At 48.3% G+C, this 22,835-nt stretch overlaps 1 long non-coding RNA gene across 1 annotated transcript; it reads left to right on the forward strand.

Annotated features, from left to right (window-relative positions):
- The first annotated feature begins 1,468 nt into the window (after positions 1-1,468).
- On the forward strand, positions 1,469-22,562 carry LOC142817335 (uncharacterized). Its single transcript, XR_012895177.1, has 2 exons — positions 1,469-1,640; positions 22,343-22,562. It is a non-coding gene; the product is annotated as an uncharacterized LOC142817335 (long non-coding RNA).
- The last annotated feature ends 273 nt before the right edge of the window (positions 22,563-22,835 follow it).

Here is a 22,835-nt window from a genome sequence, read left to right on the forward strand (position 1 = left end):
GAAACGAAATTTATTTCTGTAAGTTTAATACGAATCTTTGTTTTACGCGAGAAAATATTATTTATATTGAGCTGCCCCCAAGGCTGTCAACGGCGGACCGTATGCGCACTTCACTGCACCGAGGGTTCCTCGGCAGCCTCCTAAATGCACCAAAGCCGGCTTGTTGATTCGTGCTCCATTTTCCTGCGCTTACCGCCAGTAATAGAAACAAAATATTCAGCTGCATTATCTCATAAAACGTTGTAAGAGCTGTAAAAAATGTTTAAATGTCACCCAAGAACAACGCATTGCTTCCCCTCAAAGAACATCTTGAGACAACCTAGTAGCTGTGAACGCGTTGTGCCAAGAAAACGCTGTGCTCTTCCTACCCATGAGTTTTTTTTTCACAACCTAGTTATTGGGCGCTGCCACGATATTTAAATTGCTCTGAGAGTTAGAAAAAACTTTTTCCGAAAACTGGTCTCAAAACAAAAATGGAAGACGGGCTTTCGGCGAGCCGGAAGACGGGCTTTCGGCTCGCCTCGACGCAAAGCGTCGCTGCGATCACCGCTCACCTCAACTCGTCCGTGCGAGTTCATATAAACTCGGGCGCGTCGAGGTAAGCTGAACCCGCCACTCAACTCAGCCCGCCCCCGTCGCGTCCATGTACACGGGGCTTATGTCTCGGTCAGCCAAGTGGTCGCGTCCCCGCGTCATTCTCCATGGCACGCGTGCCTGCCAACAATGGCTTAAACTCAGACGGTGGCGCCTGACCTGCCTCTTGCCAGACGCTTTTCCGAGTAAGCCTTCTCCTTCTAATCCCGAACGGGGGCGACCTTGACGGCTCCGCTCGTGAACCGTGCGAACGAAGAAGTCTCCTTTCTTTCCCGTGCTCGGATCTTCCGCGTTCGCCTTCGCGGAACTGATCAGCTTCGTTAGTTGACGGGACAGGAGCTGGCTACGCGCTCTGCATCAGCCGCATTAATTGCGCTACACGCAACACGCCGGTAATTGGCGCCTCATACTAACTCCGTGTTTGTGTGGAAGTAGGACCGAATTGTCGAACTTCCATTTTATTTTGTTCTTGTGGTCAAATCCTCTCAAATCCTGGCAGTCCAGAGGGCCCGCGCGAGGGCCGTCAGGTTTAACCTGATGGTCCCCGAGTGGGCCTAGCCAGGTGACGCCGAGTTTACTCGCGTCTATTGTAGACCGAATAAAGTTGTTTCACTCACTCACTCACTCTTGTGGTACCGCTCTAACAAATTTCGAGTCTGTTTTTTGTATTATTCTTGTGACTGCCAGATCAAACTTTGGCCAAGCTTCGTAATTTATTCATATCGTGGTAATGTGCGTATATTAGAGACGTATAGTCGGCACGAATAGCGTGCCATTCGTTTCGATCGAAATACATTGTTGCTATTTCAGGAATTCCAGAACTAGCACCCGGTATGGTGGCCGCCGCTAGTGAACAATGGGCACAAGGGAGAGAACGAAAGCGAAATACGAGCTATATGCAAGTTATATAACAAATCTTGCCAATGTCACACATTGTTAGAAGTTTAAGCGCATTTTGGTAGTCGTATAGGCTCTAGACACGCCGTGAAGATGAAACCCGTAATTTTGTACTCATTTGTGTTGACAGTGCTCACTAGCATGGCTCTGTAAGTACAGCTTGCTGAAATATTTCATTTATTTTGTAACCGAGTATATTTATTAGAATAAGCTTTAAGAAAGAAATGCCCCAATTGTAAATTGTGCAGGGGCGTAGAGAAATTTTTTTTTGAAGTTATTCGCAATATCTCTTTGATCTGATGTGGGGGCTGTGCAGCCAGATGTCGAGGGCCGTTTCGTGCTCTGCATGACATGAAAAGAAATAGAAAGCGGAAATGAGGGTACAAAGGCCCACTGGACTACTCCCTGGGCATGCAAGTGAACCTATGCGTTGAAAAGGTTTTATCTGCGCACAACTGAATACTCTACTATAATCTCTATTAACGTCAAACTCACTCAACGTGTGCGATGAACGTGGATACGATGTCGTATATGAGCAAGCCTATGTGACTAGTACAACTATAAGTATATCAGCGCTTTGTGACTATGACTAATTCAACTTTAGATTGCTCCGTTAGACCATGTTTGCACTTTTACCAAGGAAAAACTGGAACGAATGCGAGTGCTAGGGGGGGGGGGGGGTATACCTTGCTCGCAAAAGTAAATGTTATGACAAGATTAGCACTCTAGTACAAAGATACAAATAAACTTCCTAATGCAAAATAAAATAACATATCACCTGGTTGTAATAGGTCGAGGGCATGAGCGTATCTCGACATAGAAAGAAAGACCACGTGCTTTTGCGCTCGAGAGCCGGGCGCGTTTTGCAGGCGCCTTCTACTCGGTGTTTAAGAAACCCCAGTAGTTCTAAACTTTAGCCCAGCGACAAATTATTGGAGACGCTGGCTAGCCCTCACGGCATTTACAGACTACTCCAGGTAGACTCCCTTTCCCTCGATCCACTACATGCAGGTTGCAATAGTGATGCTAGGCAGAACAATAGGTTTTGCATTTTCGCTCAGAAATTTTCGTTGAAGGATCAACATAGCGTATCCACTGCTTTCTCTGGGGTTTCTGTCTCCCGTTTCCATGGCGTTTGTTTTCGGTGCCACCCGTACTAGCTAAACTAGTCTAATACTTAAAAGTGGTATCGAAAATACTACGCAATACGTGAGAATTCACTAGCAGAGAGTTCTTGCCTTACTGCCGTCAGCCAGAGTGCATTGAAACAATAAGACAACATCTCTCCCTGATTTGTGCCCGAAGTCTCTTCAAAGTAAATATTTATTGGCTCGTGTCTCGCTTTAATCCCCCTACCTCTTCCCCTTTTATGCCAGATCGTCAATAAAGTTGTTTCACTCACTCATTAGCTAGGCATGGCTATGCGGTGCGCTTAGTTCAATGGACACAATTCAAGACTGCGAGGTTGTATACACTGACTAAGGCAGCGGGTCTAACAGCCACCACAGGTCCCAACTCTTATAGGAGGCGAAGTGCCGAATCTATTATTTATTGCGAATACTGCAGGCCAGTTTGTGGCCCAAGCAGGAAGGGCAATTGGCAATACACATAACACTGTTACACATGCATACAAAGAATATAAATAATAACAATAAAAAGGAGTACAATACAGATTGGTCAAGGCATAGCACACCATACAATGCATATAATTAGCGACCGATGCTTTCCTGGAGCGCTTGGGAAAAATTTTTAGCTTGTATCACTGCTTCCGGGAGCGCATTCCATTCGAAAATTGTACGTGGGAAGAAGCTGTGCTTAAACTGATTAGTTTTGGCGAAGATAGGCTGAAAGGAATTAGCATGCATGTGACGGGTCCTTCTTGTGCTTAGCGATTTAATCATAGTTGACGGAGTTATTTTCACCTTAGAAGTAGCAATATTGTTGAGGAAGAGTAAACGGGCCAAGCGTCTACGAACTGCTAGGGTTTGAATGCCATTGTCAGTCATGAGCTTCGACGGGGAATCGTAACGCCCATATTTGTTAAAAATGAAACGCACTGCTTTTCTCTGAACGAGCTCAAGCATGTAGATATCTTTTTTCACGTGCGGATCCCATATCACGGAAGCATATTCAAGTTTATGCTCTAACAAAGGTTTCATAGGCTAAAAGCTTAACGTGACTTGGAGAATGCCTTAATTTTCGTCTCAAAAAACACAACTTAGTAAATGCAGCAGAACAAATACGTTTTACGTGGGATGACCAAAATAAATTAGAGTTCAAAGTGAGGCCCAAGTACTTTTACTCCCCAACATCTGCAATACAAGTGTTCTGCAAGAAGTACTGGGTGTTGAAGAAATGTTTTTTGCGCGTTATTCGTAGAAATGCACATTTTCCGGCATTCAACATCATTCCCCACTGCTCACACCAACTCTCTATTGCAACCAGGGATTCCTGCAAAACTTCACAGTCATCAGGTGAGCGAATTTCTCTAAAAACAACACAATCATCGGCAAACAGCCTGATGGAGACAGTTTTGGGAACTACGTGGGCTAAATCATTTATATAAAAAAGAAACAACAACGGTCCCAGCACGCTGCCCTGGGGTACCCCAGAGGTAAGAGCAAGAAAATTAGAGAAACAACCATTAATATCAACATACTGTTTTCTCTTATTTAAATAAGCTCTTATCCAGTTCAAAAGGCAATCAGGAAGGCCAATGTGTTCAGGTTTATACAAAACCTTTTCGTGTGGCACTTTGTCAAAAGCCTTGCTAAAGTCGAGGAAAACCACATCAACTTGTCCAGACTCGTCCAATACCGCAGAGAAGTGATGAACAGTAGTGACTAATTGCGTAACAGTGGACCTATTTTTTCTAAAACCGTGTTGATAGGGCGACAAAATGTTCCTTTCAGTCAAAAATTTATGAATGAACCCTACAATAACATGCTCCAACATTTTACAACAGCTACTTGTGATAGAAATGGGTCTGTAGTTAGAAATTGAAAGTTTGTCTCCCGTTTTAAACAGTGGTTTGACCCTAGCAACCAAAAAATCATACGGGACTTCACCTGATGTGAGAGAGATCTGGAAAATGTTAGTTAAAAAGGCAGATAGCTGATCAGCATACCGTTTCAAGAATCCATTCGGAAGATCATCGGGGCCGGGACTTTTTCTAGGATCAAGCTTTCGTAATAATGCCAGTATTCCGAGATCCGAAATAACAGGTATATTTGAATAATCTGTTGGGCGTTTAGGAACTGATCCGCCTGGTGAAAAGACTGACTGAAAGTAATGATTGAATGATTTAGCTATTTCTTTGTCGTCTCTTACAACTTTACCATTTACAGCTATTTCTTTCAGAATATTTTTCCGTTCACCCAAAAACCGCCAAAACTTAGAGGGGTCATTTTTAATGAACTCAAGAAGTGTTACGGTAAAAAATGAGCTTTCGCTGATTTAACCTTACATTCTAAAGACTGCTTCAAGCTTTGTAAATGTTGCTGCCCTAGACTCCTCTTTCTCCTAAGACGTTTAATCTTACGCTTGGTCTGAATGATATCTCGGGTAATCCATTCATTGTAACGCTTATTTCTAACCTTCCTTAAGGGTACAAAATGCTCGATGCAGTATTTCATTGTTTCCTTGAAGTGCGTCCACAACGTGTGCACATCATTGCTAGTTTGGATACCAAATTTTAACTCTAAGTAATCAATGATAGAAGCGTCATCGGCACGGTCAAAATTTTTGACATGGTTGACCGGTTGGTCTTCAACACTGCCAAGCCCGGTAGAAGAACAATAAAACGATAAGAGCCGGTGGTCGGAAATACCAGGATCTACATTTACTACACCACTAGAAAATACGTCACTAACAAAAAATAAATCTAGAATGGCGTCAAGACGGGTAGGTTCCAAAACTAACTGTTTTAAACTTATAGCCAACATCATGTCTAAGAGAGTATCACATGTGTCACTCTCTCCATAAGTAGGTCGATTCCAGTCAAAACTCGGCAGATTAAAATCGCCTGTTACAATAACCGGGCGACCACGGTAGAGCAAAAGATAATCGTACAATTTGCAAAGAAACGAGTCGGTTGCATCAGGCGATCGATAAGCAGCACAAAGCAAGAATTTTAAGTCACAAAAAGATACGTTTAAAAACAAGCTTTCATGATTAGAGATCCCAGGCAAAACCGAGATCTCGATATTGGTTTTAGCTATAACGGCAACGCCCCCACCACGGGAGCCACGATCACACCGAAATATCTGATAGCCACGCGGAACAACTTCGCCGTCACTAATCCTATCACTCAGCCAGGTTTCCGCGATTACAACTAGATGGGGGTCATAATTCAAAAGAAGCAGTTCTAAACTGTCAATTTTATTTACAATACTTCTTGCATTAAACGAAATGACAATCAGCTCATCAACAGGGCGCCGGAGTGGCTATATGTTTGCTGGTGCCGGCAATTCATTTGTCTGGACAGGAACGCGCCAGTTTGTGGAATCGTTCCATGCGTACAACTTTTTGTTAATGTAAAGTTTGTCGTGCACAAGCGTAACCTTCTTCCCCTTGTCTTTTTCAGATTTGGCACTCTGCCAAAGCGATCGTCTTTTTCTTAGTGTTTCTTGCGAATAATCATTTTGAATGAAGACAGTTGTTCCCTTAAGTTTTTTAGCGTTGAGCATGACGGCTTGTTTTTCAGTGAAATTACTGAAGTGAAGGATCACAGGGCGATTTGAGGACGGCTTACCTATTCTATGAATACTATCAACAGACGAACAAGTTACTCCTAGAGTTTCTTTGAAGATGTCGTCGAGAATCAGTCGTCTTAAGTCGAGCTCACTTTCCTTCGAGGCCTCCTCAACGCCAAATACAACCAAATTATTACGCCTATCTTTGTCTTCAAGGTCGACTATCTTCGCATGTTGCAGACGTATTGTCTCCTCTAAAGTCTTGACAACCTCTCTAACACCATCAAAAGAATCCATTCTCGCAGCCATTTCTTTTGTTTCGCTCTCCAAATGGCTTAACCGTCCTCCCAAAGACATCACCATTTGTTCTGTTTGCTCAACTCTTTGTTTTACTTCTAGCAAATCATTTCGGATAGCTTGTTGGCCTTTAATAAGTGACTCTAGCATCGCTTCAACGGTAGGTCCTGGATTTTCTTCAATGTCCCCACACAACAATAGCTTACATGCATGCACACAATCACATAGTATACAGAGCATCGTCCGTGGGCACGGCACAACAAGAAGGCATCTTTCGTCAGATCGGTACGAATAAGTACAACTAACCTGCAACAATAAAACGGGAGGCGCGGTGAACATCTTGCCCCGTACAGCCTCGCCGTGCCCACTAGCCGATCCGTCGTGCACTGTTGCTTTTATAGATGCCCAGGGTGATGACGTCAGGCCTTTGATATGCATCCGCACAGGCGCAGGAAGCACATCGGAAACGAAGCTTGCCGATGCAGAGACGGGGCCGATGCCTGTTGAAACTTTTCCAGTTCAGAAGACCACTTGATGTGACGATGAAATAAACCCGGCGAAAGGCAGCAAAAGGGCCTGCAACAATAAAACGGGAGGCGTGGTGAACATCTTGCCCCGTGCAGCCTCGCCGTGCCCACTAGCCGATCCGTCGTGCACTGTTGGTTTTATAGATGCCCAGGGTGATGACGTCAGGCCTTTGATATGCATCCGCACAGGCGCAGGAAGCACATCGGAAACGAAGCTTGCCGATGCAGAGACGGGGCCGATGCCTGTTGAAACTTTTCCAGTTCAGAAGACCACTTGATGTGACGATGAAATAAACCCGGCGAAAGGCAGCAAAAGGGCCTGCAACAATAAAACGGGAGGCGTGGTGAACATCTTGCCCCGTGCAGCCTCGCCGTGCCCACTAGCCGATCCGTCGTGCACTGTTGGTTTTATAGATGCCCAGGGTGATGACGTCAGGCCTTTGATATGCATCCGCACAGGCGCAGGAAGCACATCGGAAACGAAGCTTGCCGATGCAGAGACGGGGCCGATGCCTGTTGAAACTTTTCCAGTTCAGAAGACCACTTGATGTGACGATGAAATAAACCCGGCGAAAGGCAGCAAAAGGGCCTGCAACAATAAAACGGGAGGCGTGGTGAACATCTTGCCCCGTGCAGCCTCGCCGTGCCCACTAGCCGATCCGTCGTGCACTGTTGGTTTTATAGATGCCCAGGGTGATGACGTCAGGCCTTTGATATGCATCCGCACAGGCGCAGGAAGCACATCGGAAACGAAGCTTGCCGATGCAGAGACGGGGCCGATGCCTGTTGAAACTTTTCCAGCCCAGAAGACCACTTGATGTGACGATGAAATAAACCCGGCGAAAGGCAGCAAAAGGGCCTGCAACAATAAAACGGGAGGCGCGGTGAACATCTTGCCCCGTGCAGCCTCGCCGTGCCCACTCATCTTGCCCCGTGCAGCCTCGCCGTGCCCACTGTCTAAGCAAACATCTGAATCTAAGCAAGCATCAGCAGTGTACTAGATGTAGTGCCGGAAGGGGCCGAGGTGGAAACAAAGGCAGGAAAAGGAACCAGGCGCACGTATGAATTGCCACCCTATGCAGGCGCCAAGTGGATAAAGGGAGGCAAAGATGGGAAGATATATATATATATATATCTATATCTATATATATATATATATATATATATATATATATATATTGTAGTGACAAAAATACGGGCTTGCTAGAGACGACGAAGATGACGTTTGTGGCAGAGGCTCGTGCTACTGCAGCTGCTGCTGAAACCGCTGGCTGCTGTCTCGCTGCTGTTCGGCCCATTAAACGGTTGCATCACCCCGGCGTGGCGTCTAACCGTATTCTTACATTTGGTGGAGAGTGCTGGTTGTCTCAAACTCGAACTCTGTTCCCGGACTCTACCTCAACCCCCCACTTCGCCACTGCCTGACGGCATGACCCAGCCACCTGCAGTCATAATCCCATCCGCCACCTGTTCCGAAATACCACGACAGCGAGATCCAGTAATTTTCAACACGACCGACGACCAAGACGCCGAAGACTGGCTGTCCCAGTATGAAGCGGTAAGCGCCCAAAATAAGTGGGATGACACCGACAAGCTCGCTTACCTTCATTTCTATCTGGCGGCTGTGGCAGAACTGTGGTTTGACAACCACAAAGCGGAAATACCCTCTTGGTCAACCTTCAAAACGCGCTTTGCAGAAGTCTTTGGCCGACCCGCTGTTCGCAAGCTCCGCACCGAACAGCGCTTGCGCGGCCGCGCACAGCGCTCTGGTGAGACCTTTACCTCGTATATTGAGGATATTCTGGATCTCTGCCGTCGTATCGATTCCCACATGCCGAACACTGACAAAATACGCCACGTCATGAAAGGTATCGAGGACCACGCCTTCCACGTGCTCGTTGCAAAAAACCCGCAAACCGTCGCCCAGCTTATTCAACACTGTCAGAGTTTCGACGAGCTGCGAAGAGAGCGCATTTCTACTCCACGTCCAAACATTGACACGAGTTCTACATCTGCGTTAACCATTGGCGCTGTTTCATCCGAACAAAGCACCTTAATGCAGCCTGGCGAATTCAGCAGTTCGTCCGAGAAAAAGTGGCGCGCCAATTGACTCTTGTGCCGCACGTTCCGGCCAGTGCGCACACGCTGACCCCAACGCTCCGCAAGACAATCGAAGAGCAAGTTTCTGATGCCCTGTCTCCTACATACCATCCTTCACCTATCTCCGCCCCTCGCACTTACGCTGAGGCCGCCAGACGATCGCCGCCGTCACTACCAAACACCACGGATCTTGCTAGACAGCCCCGTCCCATCTACGCAGCAAGTCCCCCTGTCCGTCCCCACCCACCTCCTGTTCGCCACCCCGCATCACCTTCAACTAACCCTTGCTATTTCTGCCACCTTCCCGGTCATGTAGCACGCTACTGCCATCGTCGGGATTATAACCCAACTGCTGGTGAGGCGACTTACGGCTATCGTCCAGAGCCACCACAGTCGTCTTCGTCCCCCCCCCCCCCCGTCGGAACAGTCGCCGCCACGTCACCGCGGCTTCGACAGGGATTGGTCGCCCTCACCACGGCGTCGTTCGATTTCTTCTATGCTTCCTCGATCACCACCCACCCAAACAGAAAACTGACCATCAAGAGCTGCGCATATATTGAAACTTTCAAGGCTTCCGTTTCTACCTGCTAATGAAATAACTGTGCATATTGATGGGGTACCGGTACAAGCGCTCGTTGATACTGGTGCTGCCGTGTCTGTGCTAAGTGGTGAACTGTGCCGCAAGTTGAAGAAGCTTACACTGCCACTTTCCGATGTCTCTCTACCCACGGCCACTGCGCATCACATCCAACCTTTTGCGGCGTGCACAGCTTGACTGGTCATTCAAAATATTTTGTATGTAGTCAAACTCGTTGTGTTTTCCCCATGTTCGCATAATATCATCTTAGGCTGGGACTTCTGCGCTCATCATGCCGTCGTTCACTGTGCGCGCGCCGAACTAGAGTAGTCGACGATGTCCGAACTGCCCCTGTGTGAAGCGCCGACGTCTGAAAGACCTTTCAAGCCGCTATCTTCCCGAGTCACCGTGGCCGTGGACACTCACATCCCACCTCTATCCTCTGTTCTTGTGCCGTTCTTCTGCGATGACGCGCCCTCTGTCACCACCCTCTTTTAGCCCTCCGACACCTTTGGCTCTCGCAAAAGCTTCCTTCTCCCGTTCGCAGTTGTCACTGTAGAAAACTCCCGTGGCTTCATTTATATAATGAACTCGCTTCCCTTCCCAGCCATATTATTCCGTGGCGAAGTCCTCGGTCACTTTGAGGAAATTAATTCTGTTTCGTCCAGTCACATACCTGACGACTTGCCATTATCTCACTTAAACACCATTACCTCTAATACCACTCCCACTTCATCTCCGGAGGCTTTTTTTCCCATCGATTGACCCTAAACTTCCCACTGCTCAGCGCACCCAACCCCTGGCTCTGCTAGATCGCTTCAAGATGTCATTTGACCATAGCCAACCTTCTTGGGTCGCACATCTGCAATCGTTCATCAAATCGACACCGGTAGGCATGCACCTTTGCACCAGCGCCCATATCGAGTTTCTCACGCTGAACGTCGTGCCATTGATGATCAGGTGAACGATATGCTTCGACTTGGCGTAATACAACCTTCAAACAGCCCTTGGGCCTCTCCGGTTGTGCTAATAAAAAAGAAGGATGGTAGCATCAGATTTTGCGTTGATTTCAGGCATCCTAATACGATCACGAGAAAAGATGTTTATTTGCTGCCAAGAATCGATGACGCCCTCGATTGCCTACAAGGAGCAGAGTACTTTTCTTTTTCAGACCTTCAATCGGGCTACTGGCAGGTTTCTATGAATGAAGCCAACCGCCCCAAGGCTGCGTTTGTAACGCCTGACGGATTGTATGAATTTAACGTGATGCCATACGGCCACTGTAATTCAACTGCCACTTTCGAGCGTCTCATGGACAACATCCTTAGAGGCTTTAAATGGAACACATGCCTGTGCTATTTGGATGACGTCGTCATTTTTTCGAAGGACTTCGACTCCCACCTCAGCCGCCTCGCAAGCATCCTGACTTGTCTTTCGGACGCTGGACTGCAGCTGAATTTGAAGAAATGCCACTTCGCTGCCCGCCAGCTTACCATATTAGGGCATGTTGTTAGCAAGCATGGTGTTCGTCCTGATCCAGCCAAGATTAGCGCTGTCGCCGACTTTCCCAGGCCAGCTACACTAAAACAACTCCGCAGCTTCATCGGCCTCTGCTCATACTTTCGCCGTTTCTTGCTCAATTTTGCCACCATAATCGCACCCCTGACGCAGCTACTTGCCGACAACCAAGACATCTCAGCGTGGTCCCAGTATGTGATGAAGCATTCACCTCGTTATGGCATCTTGTGACATCACCACCTATCTTACGCCACTTTGATCCAGACGTTCCGACCGAAATCCATACGGAAGCTAGAGGAGTAGGCCTCGGCGCTATTCTTGCTCAGCGTAAATGTGGCTTCGATGAGTATGTTGTATGTTATGCTAGTCGCACACTTACTAAAGCGGAAAAGAACTATTCAGTCACCTAGAAAAAATGCCCTGCCATTGTTTGGGCAATCACGAAATTCCGACCTTACGTATACGGCCGCCCATTGGACGTCGTGACTGATCACGCATTGTGTTGGTTGTCGTCATTAAAAGACCCATCTGGTCGCCTAGCTCGCTGGGCACTACGTCTCCAAGGTTACGACATTCGTGTAATTTATTGGTCAGGCCGCAAGCATTCAGACGCCAACGCTCTTTCTCGCTCGCCACTTCCCCACGATTATGTTACAGCGTCTGTTTCCCGCTACGAGGGTTCTTCACTTGAACATGTCGACATGTCTTCTGAGCAACACCAGGAACCATGAATAGCGTCTCTTTTAGAGTACCTGTCTCAGATGTCTCCAAGTACCGACAATCGTTTACTTCGGCGAACTGCTCCACATTTTACCATCCGTGACGGTCTTCTGTACCGGCGAAACTACCTATCCGATGGCCGCAAATAGTTCCTGGTGATACCTCGCCACTTACGTTCTGACGTCTATGCCTCCTTCCACGCGGATCCGCAATGCACCCACGCAGGGGTAGTGAAGACGTATGCTCGTCTACGAATTTGATATTACTGGCGCGGAATGTACCGCTTTGTTAGGCAGTACGTCCGTTCATGTACCTTGTGCCGGCGCCGGAAGAGCTCCCTCGCACAACCACAGAACCAGTCCAGCCACTGCCGTGTCCTTCTCGGCCTTTCGGCCGCATCGGAATCGACTTGTACGGTCCCCTACCATACACACCGAATGGAAACCGCTGGGTCATCGTTAACGTGAACCACCTTACGCACTACGCCGAAGCTTCGGCGCTTCCCGAGGCCACTGCACGTGCAGTCGGCTTGTTCATTCTGCACAATCTCGTCCTCCGGCAAGGTGCACACAGTGAGCTTCTTAGTGACCGTGGGCGTTCCTTCTTGTCGGAAGCTGTAGAAGCCCCTCTACGCGAATGCAACATCGTGCATCGAACAACCACCGCATATCACCCCCAAACCAACGGGATGACCGAGTGATTTAATCGCACGCTGGGTGACATGCTCTCCATGTATGTTTCCGATGACCTTACGAACTGGGACCGCGTACTGCTATTCGTTGCGTACGCTTACAACAGCGCAATTCAATCTACAACTGGATTCTCCCCGTTCTTTCTTCTTTATGGTCGGGAACCTTCATCGTTCTTGAACACCATCCTTCTGTACCGCCCAGACGCTTCAGAATCGATGACTTTGGCCGAAGCAGCCACATATGCTGAAGACTGTCGGCAGGTCGCACGTTCACTTACTACGCACGATCAGGCTCGCAATAAGCACTCCCATGACCGACACTCATCTCCATCGTCATACGCGCCTGGAACAATCATGTGGCTCTGCGTGCCATCGTCTGCCCCAGGCCTTTGCTGAAAGTTCACACCCAAGTATGACGGTCCGTACAGGATCTTGCACCAGACATCACCAGTGAACTACATGGTTGAACCTATTCAGCCACCTACAGATCAACGGTGCCGTGGGCGTGAAACTGTGCACGTCGACCGTCTAAAACTTCACTACAACCCGCCAGTCGTGTCTGTGCCATAGGTCGCCAGGATGGCTCCTTTTGCACCAGGGAGTCAATGTAGTGACAAAAATACGGGCTTGCCAGAGACGACGAAGATGACGTTTGTTGTGGCAGAGGCTCTTGCTGCTGCAGCTGCTGCTGAAATTGCTGGCTGCTGTCTCGCTGCTGTTCGGCCCGAATAAAGTTTTTTCTGATCATTGAGTCTGCTCCTTTGGTCCACGTCACGGCTTCGTGACAATATATATATATATATATATATATATATTTATATATATATATAAATATATATATATATATATATATATATATATATATATATATATATATATATATGACATATGCATGTCGGAGGTATGCATGTGGGAAGAAATCTGCTACCATAGTGCTTCATAAAGAAAGCAACAGAATACCAATCAACAAGGGTGTAAGGCAGGGGGACACAATCTCCCCAATGCTATTTACCGCGTGCTTACAGGAGGTTTTCAGAAGCATAGAATGGGAACAGTTAGGGATAAGAGTTACTGGAGAGTACCTTAGTAACCTGCGCTTCGCTGATGACATGGCATTGCTGAGTAACTCAGGGGACGAATCACAACTCATGATTACGGAGTTAGACAAGGAGAGCAGAAAGATGGGTCTTAAAATGAATCTGCAGAAAACGAAAGTAATGTACAACAACCTCGGAAAACAGCAGCGCTTCGAGATAGGTAATAGTGCACTTCAAGTTGTAAAAGACTATGTCTACTTAGGGCAGGTAATAACCGCGGAGCCGAACCACGAGATTGAAGTGACTGGAAGAATAAAAATGGCGTGGAGCACATTTGGCAAGCAGTCTCAAATCATGACAAGTAGATTGCCACTATCCCTCAAGAGGAAGGTATATAACAGCTGTATCTTGCCGGTGCTTAGCTACGGAGCAGAAACCTGGAGACTTACAAAGAGGGTTCAGCTTAAATTGAGGACGACGCAGCGAGCAATGGAAGAAAAATTGTAGGTGTAACCTTAAGAGACAAGATGAGAGCAGAGTGGATTAGGGAACAAACGGGGGTTAAGGATATCATAGCTGAAATCAAGAAGAAGAAATGGACATGGGCCGGACATGTAGCGCGTAGACAGGATAACCGCTGGTCGTTAAGGGTAGCTAACTGGATTCCAAGAGAAGGCAAGCGGGTTAGGGGGAGACAGAAGGTTAGGTGGGGAGATGAGATTAAGACGTTTGCGGGCATAAATTGGCAGGCAGCAAGCACAGGACCGGGTTAACTGGCGGAATATGGGAGAGGCCTTTGTCCTGCAGTGGACGTAGTCAGGCTGAGGATGATGATACATATATATATCATCATGGATTCCCAAAGAAGGCAAGCGGGTTAGGGGGAGACAGAAGGTTAGGTAGGCAGATGAGATTAAGAAGTTCGCGGGTATAAATTGGCAGCAGCAAGCACAGGACCGAGTTAGCTGGCGGAACATGGGAGAGGCCTTCGTCCTGCAGTGGACGTAGTCGGGCTGATGATATATATATATATATATATATATATATATATATATATTGAAAAAGGGTTTATTGACGACTGTTGCGACGGTGGTCCTACGAAGAAACACGATCGTGCAAGAGCAACGGTCAAGCAGATGCCGGCGATGATCAGCACGAGCCGAGCGAGCAAAGCCCAGCACCCAGTACCCAAGCGGTGGCGATGTTGCTTGCCAACGACGCTCTTTCTTCTTCACAATTTGCCCCCGCCGAAGAAGAGCCATCCTGGCGACCTAAGAGTCTGGAGGCAGAGGGCAATAATATGGCTTAAGGCGGGCGACGTGGACGATGTCACGTCCACGCCGGCGCATGTCGTCAGATGGGGAAAGTGGCTCGATGAGAAAATTCACCGGCGAGGTTTGCTCCAAAACGCGGTATGGGCCCTCGTAATTTGGAACGAGTTTTGAGGAAATGCCGGGGGTTCGGTAAGGAACAGCCAGCCATACAAGTGATCCCGGGGAATAGCTGGGGCTTTGTGAAGAGTCGACGTTGTTTTCTTTCTGGCGCTGTTGTTCTCGAGACGTAAAGGTGCGTGCGAGCTCACGGCACTCTTCCGCATTTCGGGCAGCTTCGGACACAGATGGGCATTCGGATGCGTCAGGACGGTATGGAAGGAGAGTATCGATGGTGTGGGATGGTTCGCGTCCATAAAGAAGAAAGAAAGGTGAAAATCCAGTGGTAGACTCTGCCACGGTGTTATATGCGAACGTAATGAATGGAAGAATGCGATCCCAGTTAGTATAATCGGATGTCACATACATGGCGAGCATATCGCCAAGGGTGCGGTTAAATCTTTCCGTGAGCCCGTTAGTCTGCGGGTGGTATGCCGTGGTCTTGCGATGAACAACATGGCATTCAGAAAGCAGAGACGTGACGACTTCTGATAGGAAGGCTCGACCTCGATCGCTTAGTAGTTCTCGAGGTGCACCATGTCGTAATATGAAGTGATGAAGGATGAAGGATGCTACGTCCCACGCAGTGGCACTTGGAAGGGCGGCGGTCTCAGCGTAGCGTGTTAAATGGTCCACAGCGACTATAATCCACCGATTTTCATCTGATGTTGTCGGTAGAGGGCCATAGAGATCAATTCCGATCCGATCGAAAGGTTTGGCAGGGCACGGAAGCGGTTGAAGCGCACCGGACGAGAGGAAAGACGGTGATTTGCGACGTTGACAGTCAGGACAGCCCATAACAAATTTTCGAACGAAATTATACATTCCGCGCTAGTAGAAGCGATGGCGAATTCGTTCGTAAGTTTTGAAAACTCCGGCATGACCACATTGGGGATCGTCGTAAAAGGAGGCGCAGATTTGTGATCGCAAGCTGCGCGGGACAACTAAGAGCCACTTACGACCTTCGGGGGCGTAGTTGCGTCGGTGTAGTAGCCGATCACGAATGGCGAAATGAGCAGCTTGACGTCGGAGAGATCGTGGTACCGCAGTGGTTGACGATCCAGAAAGACAGTTAAAAAGAGAAGCGATCCACGGGTCCTTGTGTTGTTCACTGGTAAAGGAGTCGAGGTCGAGAGATGCGATGGAGATACCAGTGGTTCCGCAGGCCGAGTCGGGAGGTAAAGGCGAACGCGACAGGGCGTCGGCGTCAGAATGCTTGCGTCCGCTGCGATAGATGACACGAATGTCGTACTCCTGGATTTGCAGTGCCCACCGAGCTAGGCGGCCAGAAGGGTCTTTCAATGTGGCGAGCCAACAAAGTGCATGGTGGTCCGTTACCAGGTCGAATGGGCGACCGTACAAATAAGGGCGGAACTTGCGAAGCGCCCACACTAGCGCCAAGCACTCTTTTTCAGTGACGCTGTAATTGGCCTCAGCTTTAGTAAGTGTGCGACTCGCATAAGCGACGACGTATTCGGAGTAGCCCGGCGTGCTTTGGGCGAGGACGGCGCCTAGACCAACCCCACTAGCGTCTGTGTGAACTTCCGTTGCAGCTGTTGGGTCGAAATGCCGAAGAATTGGAGGAGATGTTAGCATACTACGGAGCGTGGCAAACGCGACGTCGCAGTCAGAAGACCAGGATGAAAGGTCTGCATCACCGCGTAGGAGGTTGGTCAGTGGTGACATGATCGATGCAAAATTTCGCACGAAGCGCCGGAAGTACAAACATAGTCCGACAAAACTGCGTATATCTTTCAGTGTAGTAGGTTTCGGGAACTCAGCGACTGCTCGCAGTTTTGCAGGGTCGGGTCGAACACCATGCTTGGAGACGATGTGCCCTAAGATGGACAGCTCTCGCGCGGCGAAGCGGCACTTTTTAAGGTTCAGTTGGAGCCCAGCGTTGGTTAAACACGTCAGAACCAGTTGAAGCCAAAGCAGATGCGTAGGAAAATCGGGAGAGAAAACGACAATGTCGTCGAGGTAGCATAGACACACAGATCACTTCAGTCCAAGCAGTGTGTTGTCCATGAGCCGTTCAAACGTGGCAGGAGCATTACAAAGACCAAATGGCATTACGTTAAATTCGTACAGGCCATCTGTTGTAATGAACGCAGTTTTCTGGCGATCAGCTTCTGCCATAGGAAGCTGCCAGTATCCAGATCGTAAGTCTAAGGAGGAGAAGAATTCGGCTCCTTGTAGGCTGTCAAGGGCGTCGTCTATGCGCGGTAATGGATAGACGTCTTTCCGCGTCACCTTGTTTAATCGCCGGTAGTCGACGCAAAATCGAATCGATCCATCTTTTTTTTCGAACTAGAACGACAGGAGATGCCCAAAGACTGTGCGATGGTCGAATAACGCGACGGCGTAGCCTCTCTTCGACCTGGTCGTTGATGACGTGACGTTCTGCAGCAGAGACACGGTACGGTCTTTGACGCAATGGCTGGTGCGAACCGGTGTCAATGTAGTGGTGCACTGCGGAAGTCCGACCCAATTGCGGCTGAGAAACGTCGAATGAATTCGCGAAGTGCTGGAGGAGATTATGAAGCTCGGCGCGTTCATGGGCACCTAAGGTGTCGGCGATGGAACTCGAGAAGGTGTCACTCGATGAGCACTCCAGTGGGGAAAGGGCATGAAGTTCGGTCGAGGCGCTACTGCACGATTCGTCTGGCATGTTAAGGAATAAAGAGGAATCGAGGTACTCCACTCGACCGAGACATTCGCCGGCAAGTAGCGTAAGCGGTGCAGAAAGGGGGTTGTGGACGAAAATATTGCTTCGGCCCGCAGTGACGTCGAGTGTAGCGAAAGGCAAGGGAACGACTCTGCGGCTCATGAAAATGTCGGAAGGTGTAAACATTACTGTAGCATCGTTATAGTCATCGCAGCAAACCGGGACAACGGCAAGAGAGGCTGGCGGAATTTCAGTGTCCTCACGCACGACAAGTTTGGGCAACCGCTCAAGGGTTTCGTGCAAAGGTTCGTCACACAGGTGCGAAAATTGAACTTCAGCGCGTGTGCAGTCGATGATGGCATGATGATTTGACAGAAAGTCCCACCCGAGGATAACGTCATGCGAGCACACCGAAAGGACGATGAACTCTACAACGAACATAGAGCCTTGGATGAATATGCGGGCCGTACAGGTGCCAAGAGGTCGAACTTGTTGTGCGCTAGCTGTACGAAGCGATAGTCCAGAGAGCGGCGTGGTCACTTTGCGTAGGGAGCGGCAGAGCTGGGCGGCTATAACAGAAACGGCAGCACCTGTGTCGACGAGGGCAAAGGTAGAAACACCATCGACAGATATAGCGACGACGTTAGCTGGTGAAGTGCGAGGACTTGAGCATTTCGACGACGGCGCAGTTCTTGCCTCTGGAACTGCGGCGTTCAGTATTCCCGGTTGGAGGAGGCGAGTCTAGGACGCATTGGGGACAGTGATCGCCTGCGAGGAGATGGGGAGCGGGGAGAGTGAGTTTGAGGCTGGGGTGACCGAGACTCAGGAAAGTTAGTGCATCCATACTGCGGTGAGGGATAGGGAGCAGGTATGTGCATGGGCTGTGGGTCGTACGGTAACGGCCGAGTAGCGTCGTGGAGTGGTTGGAAGCGACGGCGACAATATCGTGCCACGTGTCCTGGAGTACCGCAGGCGTAGCAGATCGGTCGATTGTCAGGAGTGCGCCAGGAATTGCTGACTCGTGGTGCGGCCCAAGGTGTCGAAAATGGGGCGGAGTGGGGAGCGACTGAAGACATGGGTGGCAAATGCTGCTGGCGGGGTCTGTTACGTAACACCTGGGCATACGTAAGAGGCGCGGCCACGGGCTGCATAGCCGGCGCATGGGCAACAGGCATGGCCACAGGCTGCTGGTGGGCAGCGACGGGAACAGCCTGAGCTACCTCTTCGGCAATAACATCGCGGAGTGGTGAGGGCAGACGAGAGGACGGCGGCTGCTGCGTGAAGGGAATCAACGACAGTTGCCGAGCTACTTCTTCACGCACAAAGTCTTTAATCTCTTGCAGGGTTGGTGAGTGGTCGGGAACAGAAGTGAGACTGGAGAGCGAGTCGGCGTGTGAGGAAAATGACCGAGTCAGGGCGCGCTGCTTGCTCAACTCGTCGAAACTTTGACACAAAGTGACAAGTTCCGCAACGGTGGCAGGATTACGGGCCAGGAGCAGCTGATATGCACCGTCATTTATCCCTTTGAGGATGTGTTGAATCTTCTCCGACTCGGGCATGGTGGTGTTCACACGGTTGCAAAGACCAATAATGTCTTCGATGTAGCTGGTGAAAGATTCCGTTGGCTTTTGTGCGCGAGTCCGCAAGCGTTGTTCGGCTCTGGACTTGCGGACTGCGGGTCGGCCAAAAACGTCAGCAAACAAGGTTTTAAAGATGGACCACGTCGTGATGTCGTTTTTGTGGTTGTTATACCACATTTCGGCCACGTCAGTGAGGTAAAAGATGACGTAAGTCAATTTGTCCGCGTCATCCCACTTGTTGTTTGCGCTCACCAGTTCATAGTTAGCGAACCAGTCTTCCACGTCGGTCTCATCAGCTCCGCTAAAGACCTTGGGCTCTCGCAAACGAAGAACGCCGGGGTTGCTGGGGGATGGAGTGGAAGAGCCAGGTTGCGCGTTGTTGGTAGCCATGATGGGAGGTAGCGTTCGGTTGCGCAGCTCCAGGTTCAGGCGACGGCGAATGGCAGCACCCAGGTTCAGGCGACGGGGAATGTCAGCACCTTCCACCAATTGAAAAAGGGTTTATTGACGACTGTTGCGACGGTGGTCCTACGAAAAAACACGATCGTGCAAGAGCAACGGTCAAGCAGATGCCGGCGATGATCAGCACGAGCCGATCAGCACGCCATACTATATATATATATATATATATATATATGTATATATATATATATATATATATATATGTGACGCTAGATGCGGGGGTGACGTGGCCTGGCTCATACCCATGTTTATTCCATCTCACTTCTTCCTTCTCTGCTTCTACAAACCATCACTTCATACGTCACACGACGTATGATATATATATATATATATATATATATATATATATATATATATATATATGACGATTAGTATATTGTGTAATACTGTTTGCTGGACATTTAGGAGGGCCCTTCAACACGTTACCAGATAGCCATTGCAATATATTCAATGAAGAAACTGATTGCCTCACAAACTCACACCCGCAAATTTTTTTTATTTCGACTCCATCCAGAACAAGCTGAGTTACAAAGATTTGTCGCGCGCTGCAATTGCTTTACTTCTTGTCACGTCTCGACCAAAGCGCTGGAAGTTAAGCGATGGAGGAAATGACACGACGAAGGATGTACGCAAACCGCGTCTTGGATATTGAGCGTTTCTTCCTCTCTTTTTTCCCCTCGAACGTGTGGCATTTGAGTGTCATTCCGCACACTCGCGCGAATAAGTCGTGGCCTCCCGCGGCGGCCTTAGCAACTCCCGAGCACGCCATACTCAAGTCAGCCATTGGCGTGCTGCTTGAATCCAGTACGCAGCAATTTCGGAGTATAGAGCATCATTGGTCGAAAAAGAGAAAGCGAGTTTTAGGTGACCTAAATTTATTGTACATACCAGGCCCCGTGTGACGCTACAGTATTTGGCTCGCGTGTTCTCGGAAGCCGCGACTGCTGATTGGCAGTGTTTTTTGACTTGGCTCGATAAGTTTTTCAGGGCCTCTTTAGCACAATTCGCGTAGTGAAGGCACGCCAGGTCAAATGGTCTTTTGGGCCACTTCATTTTTCTGTATCTTTTCGGCAAAGAAAGTTTGTTCCTTCTTCATTCATTTTTAATTGCCTGGATGGAGCGCAATAATCTATGTGTAACAACACTGGTCGACCGGCTTTGAACTGGTGTTGTGTAATGGTTCAAGGTGAGCTTTGCGTAGCCCGAGCATGGCCAAGCCCACAGGCATGGCTCGGGAGCGTCGATGTCTTCTTATCACGGACCGCGGGTCGACTCGAGCCGCATTGTTCTGTCGGGCGGACCATGCCAGATACAAATCCTGAATCAAGCTCAAAACGTAGACATTGCACTGGAACTGTTTTGCACCACATAGCGCCTTCTCCGCGGCTACAACTTGAGTACCAAACTTCTGGACGAACAAACAGTCTGAATATTGTAAGTATGCTGTGTTAGCGAAAGACAAAGATATTGGCAGCTCAAGGTACTTGTTCGAGGAGTAAACGAATCTTCAGGGTTGTTTTTGCCGCCTTGGTTGTCCATCGCATGTCCATAATTACTATCATGAGACCTAAAAAAATGAAAGAAATATTCAGGTTAGAACACGGTTCAGACCTGGGCTTTCTTCATGACAGCGCTGTATTCTACGACAGAGCTATGCCGATTCACAAAACACCTTCGTAAAAAGACCCTACAAACAGGCGTCATGTTTAGCAAGCAAAGCAAAAAAAGAAAACTCTGAAGAACAAACAAGCGCAAGTTATAATACAAAACGTAGGGACAATATAACAAGTACAAATTGTTATCACTACATCAGAAAGCAGCTGCTAAGATGAAGACAACTGTTGCAAAATATATTTCTTTACTTGGTTTTTGAATGCATGTTCTGTGGTTTATGATTTTATTACGTAAAGAAGGGAATTCCCCTGCTTGATTCCCGTAAATATGGTAGTGAACTTGCCGTACATTGTGCGAACTTTAAGCAGAAGGCGGTTATCAAGCTCAGAAAACCTAGTAATATTGTTCTTTACAAGGCTTTTTATGTCTAAATGAAGTACCTGGTAGAAGAATGCAGTATACCACCAGGTGCCACACAACGCGAATCGAGCAACCAGGCTCACGCAGTACGAATAGCGTAACCTATCGAAGTGATTGCAACTGATTCCAACCGGCGCATAAACAAAGTGCACATAATGTCTTGCAAATGCCTATAGGGGGTACCTCGCTTTTCTGCAGACTGACTGACAATAGCGTAGCGAATGCTTCCCGTGTTAATAAAAATTATTATTTACGGCGTAGTTGGTACCTTGCAAGCGTTCTCGTATTAGTAGCCCTAAGAAAGTTTGCAACTATAGTTTTATAAGTGCGTCAACTCCACCTTTCACCGTGAAAGTGCCACGATTTCCATGCAGGCCTCGCTATTTTTTTTTTTGCTCTCTATTTGCAGTTTTCACTGCAAGCAATGCGTTTTCTTGAGCTTATTTATTGGAAAGGCGCACAATGCACTTCTCCTTACTTATAATTTATCTTACTGTATGCGTCTTCTTTATTCAGTGCAGAAAACACCCAAAGCAACCATGTTGAACAGGATGCACTTGTACACCTCACCAAATATACGGGCAGGTCTTAGTCTGCTTGTCTAGACGCTCGAGGATGCCATACAAATTTGGTAGACGTCCAGGACTTTCACCGGCCATGCGCAATATGTAATGACTGAAGCTTCTCCACTAACATATAGGACAATATAAAGATGCAATGCTCTGTTTTTTCTTAATTTTTTCTTGCATTGTTTCGTGGCAAATATGCAGTATTCAAAAATGCCATAGTAATTGATTTCAAAATGGCTATTGAAGTAATTTATATGAGCATTTGAAGTAATGTGTCATATGCACACTGCATTATATTGACGAAGGACAGACGCAGTCTTCGAACTACGCGCGCTAGTTCGTGCTCCCCACCCCCACCCCAAGAGAACAGCGGCCCGATGATGAGACAAGAAAAGGCCGTGACGGCGCGCGCCTCCTCAGCACGGGATTTGGCGAGAAAG

Source organism: Rhipicephalus microplus, chromosome 5 (genome assembly GCF_043290135.1).
Source record: "Rhipicephalus microplus isolate Deutch F79 chromosome 5, USDA_Rmic, whole genome shotgun sequence".
NCBI lineage: Eukaryota > Metazoa > Arthropoda > Arachnida > Ixodida > Ixodidae > Rhipicephalus > Rhipicephalus microplus.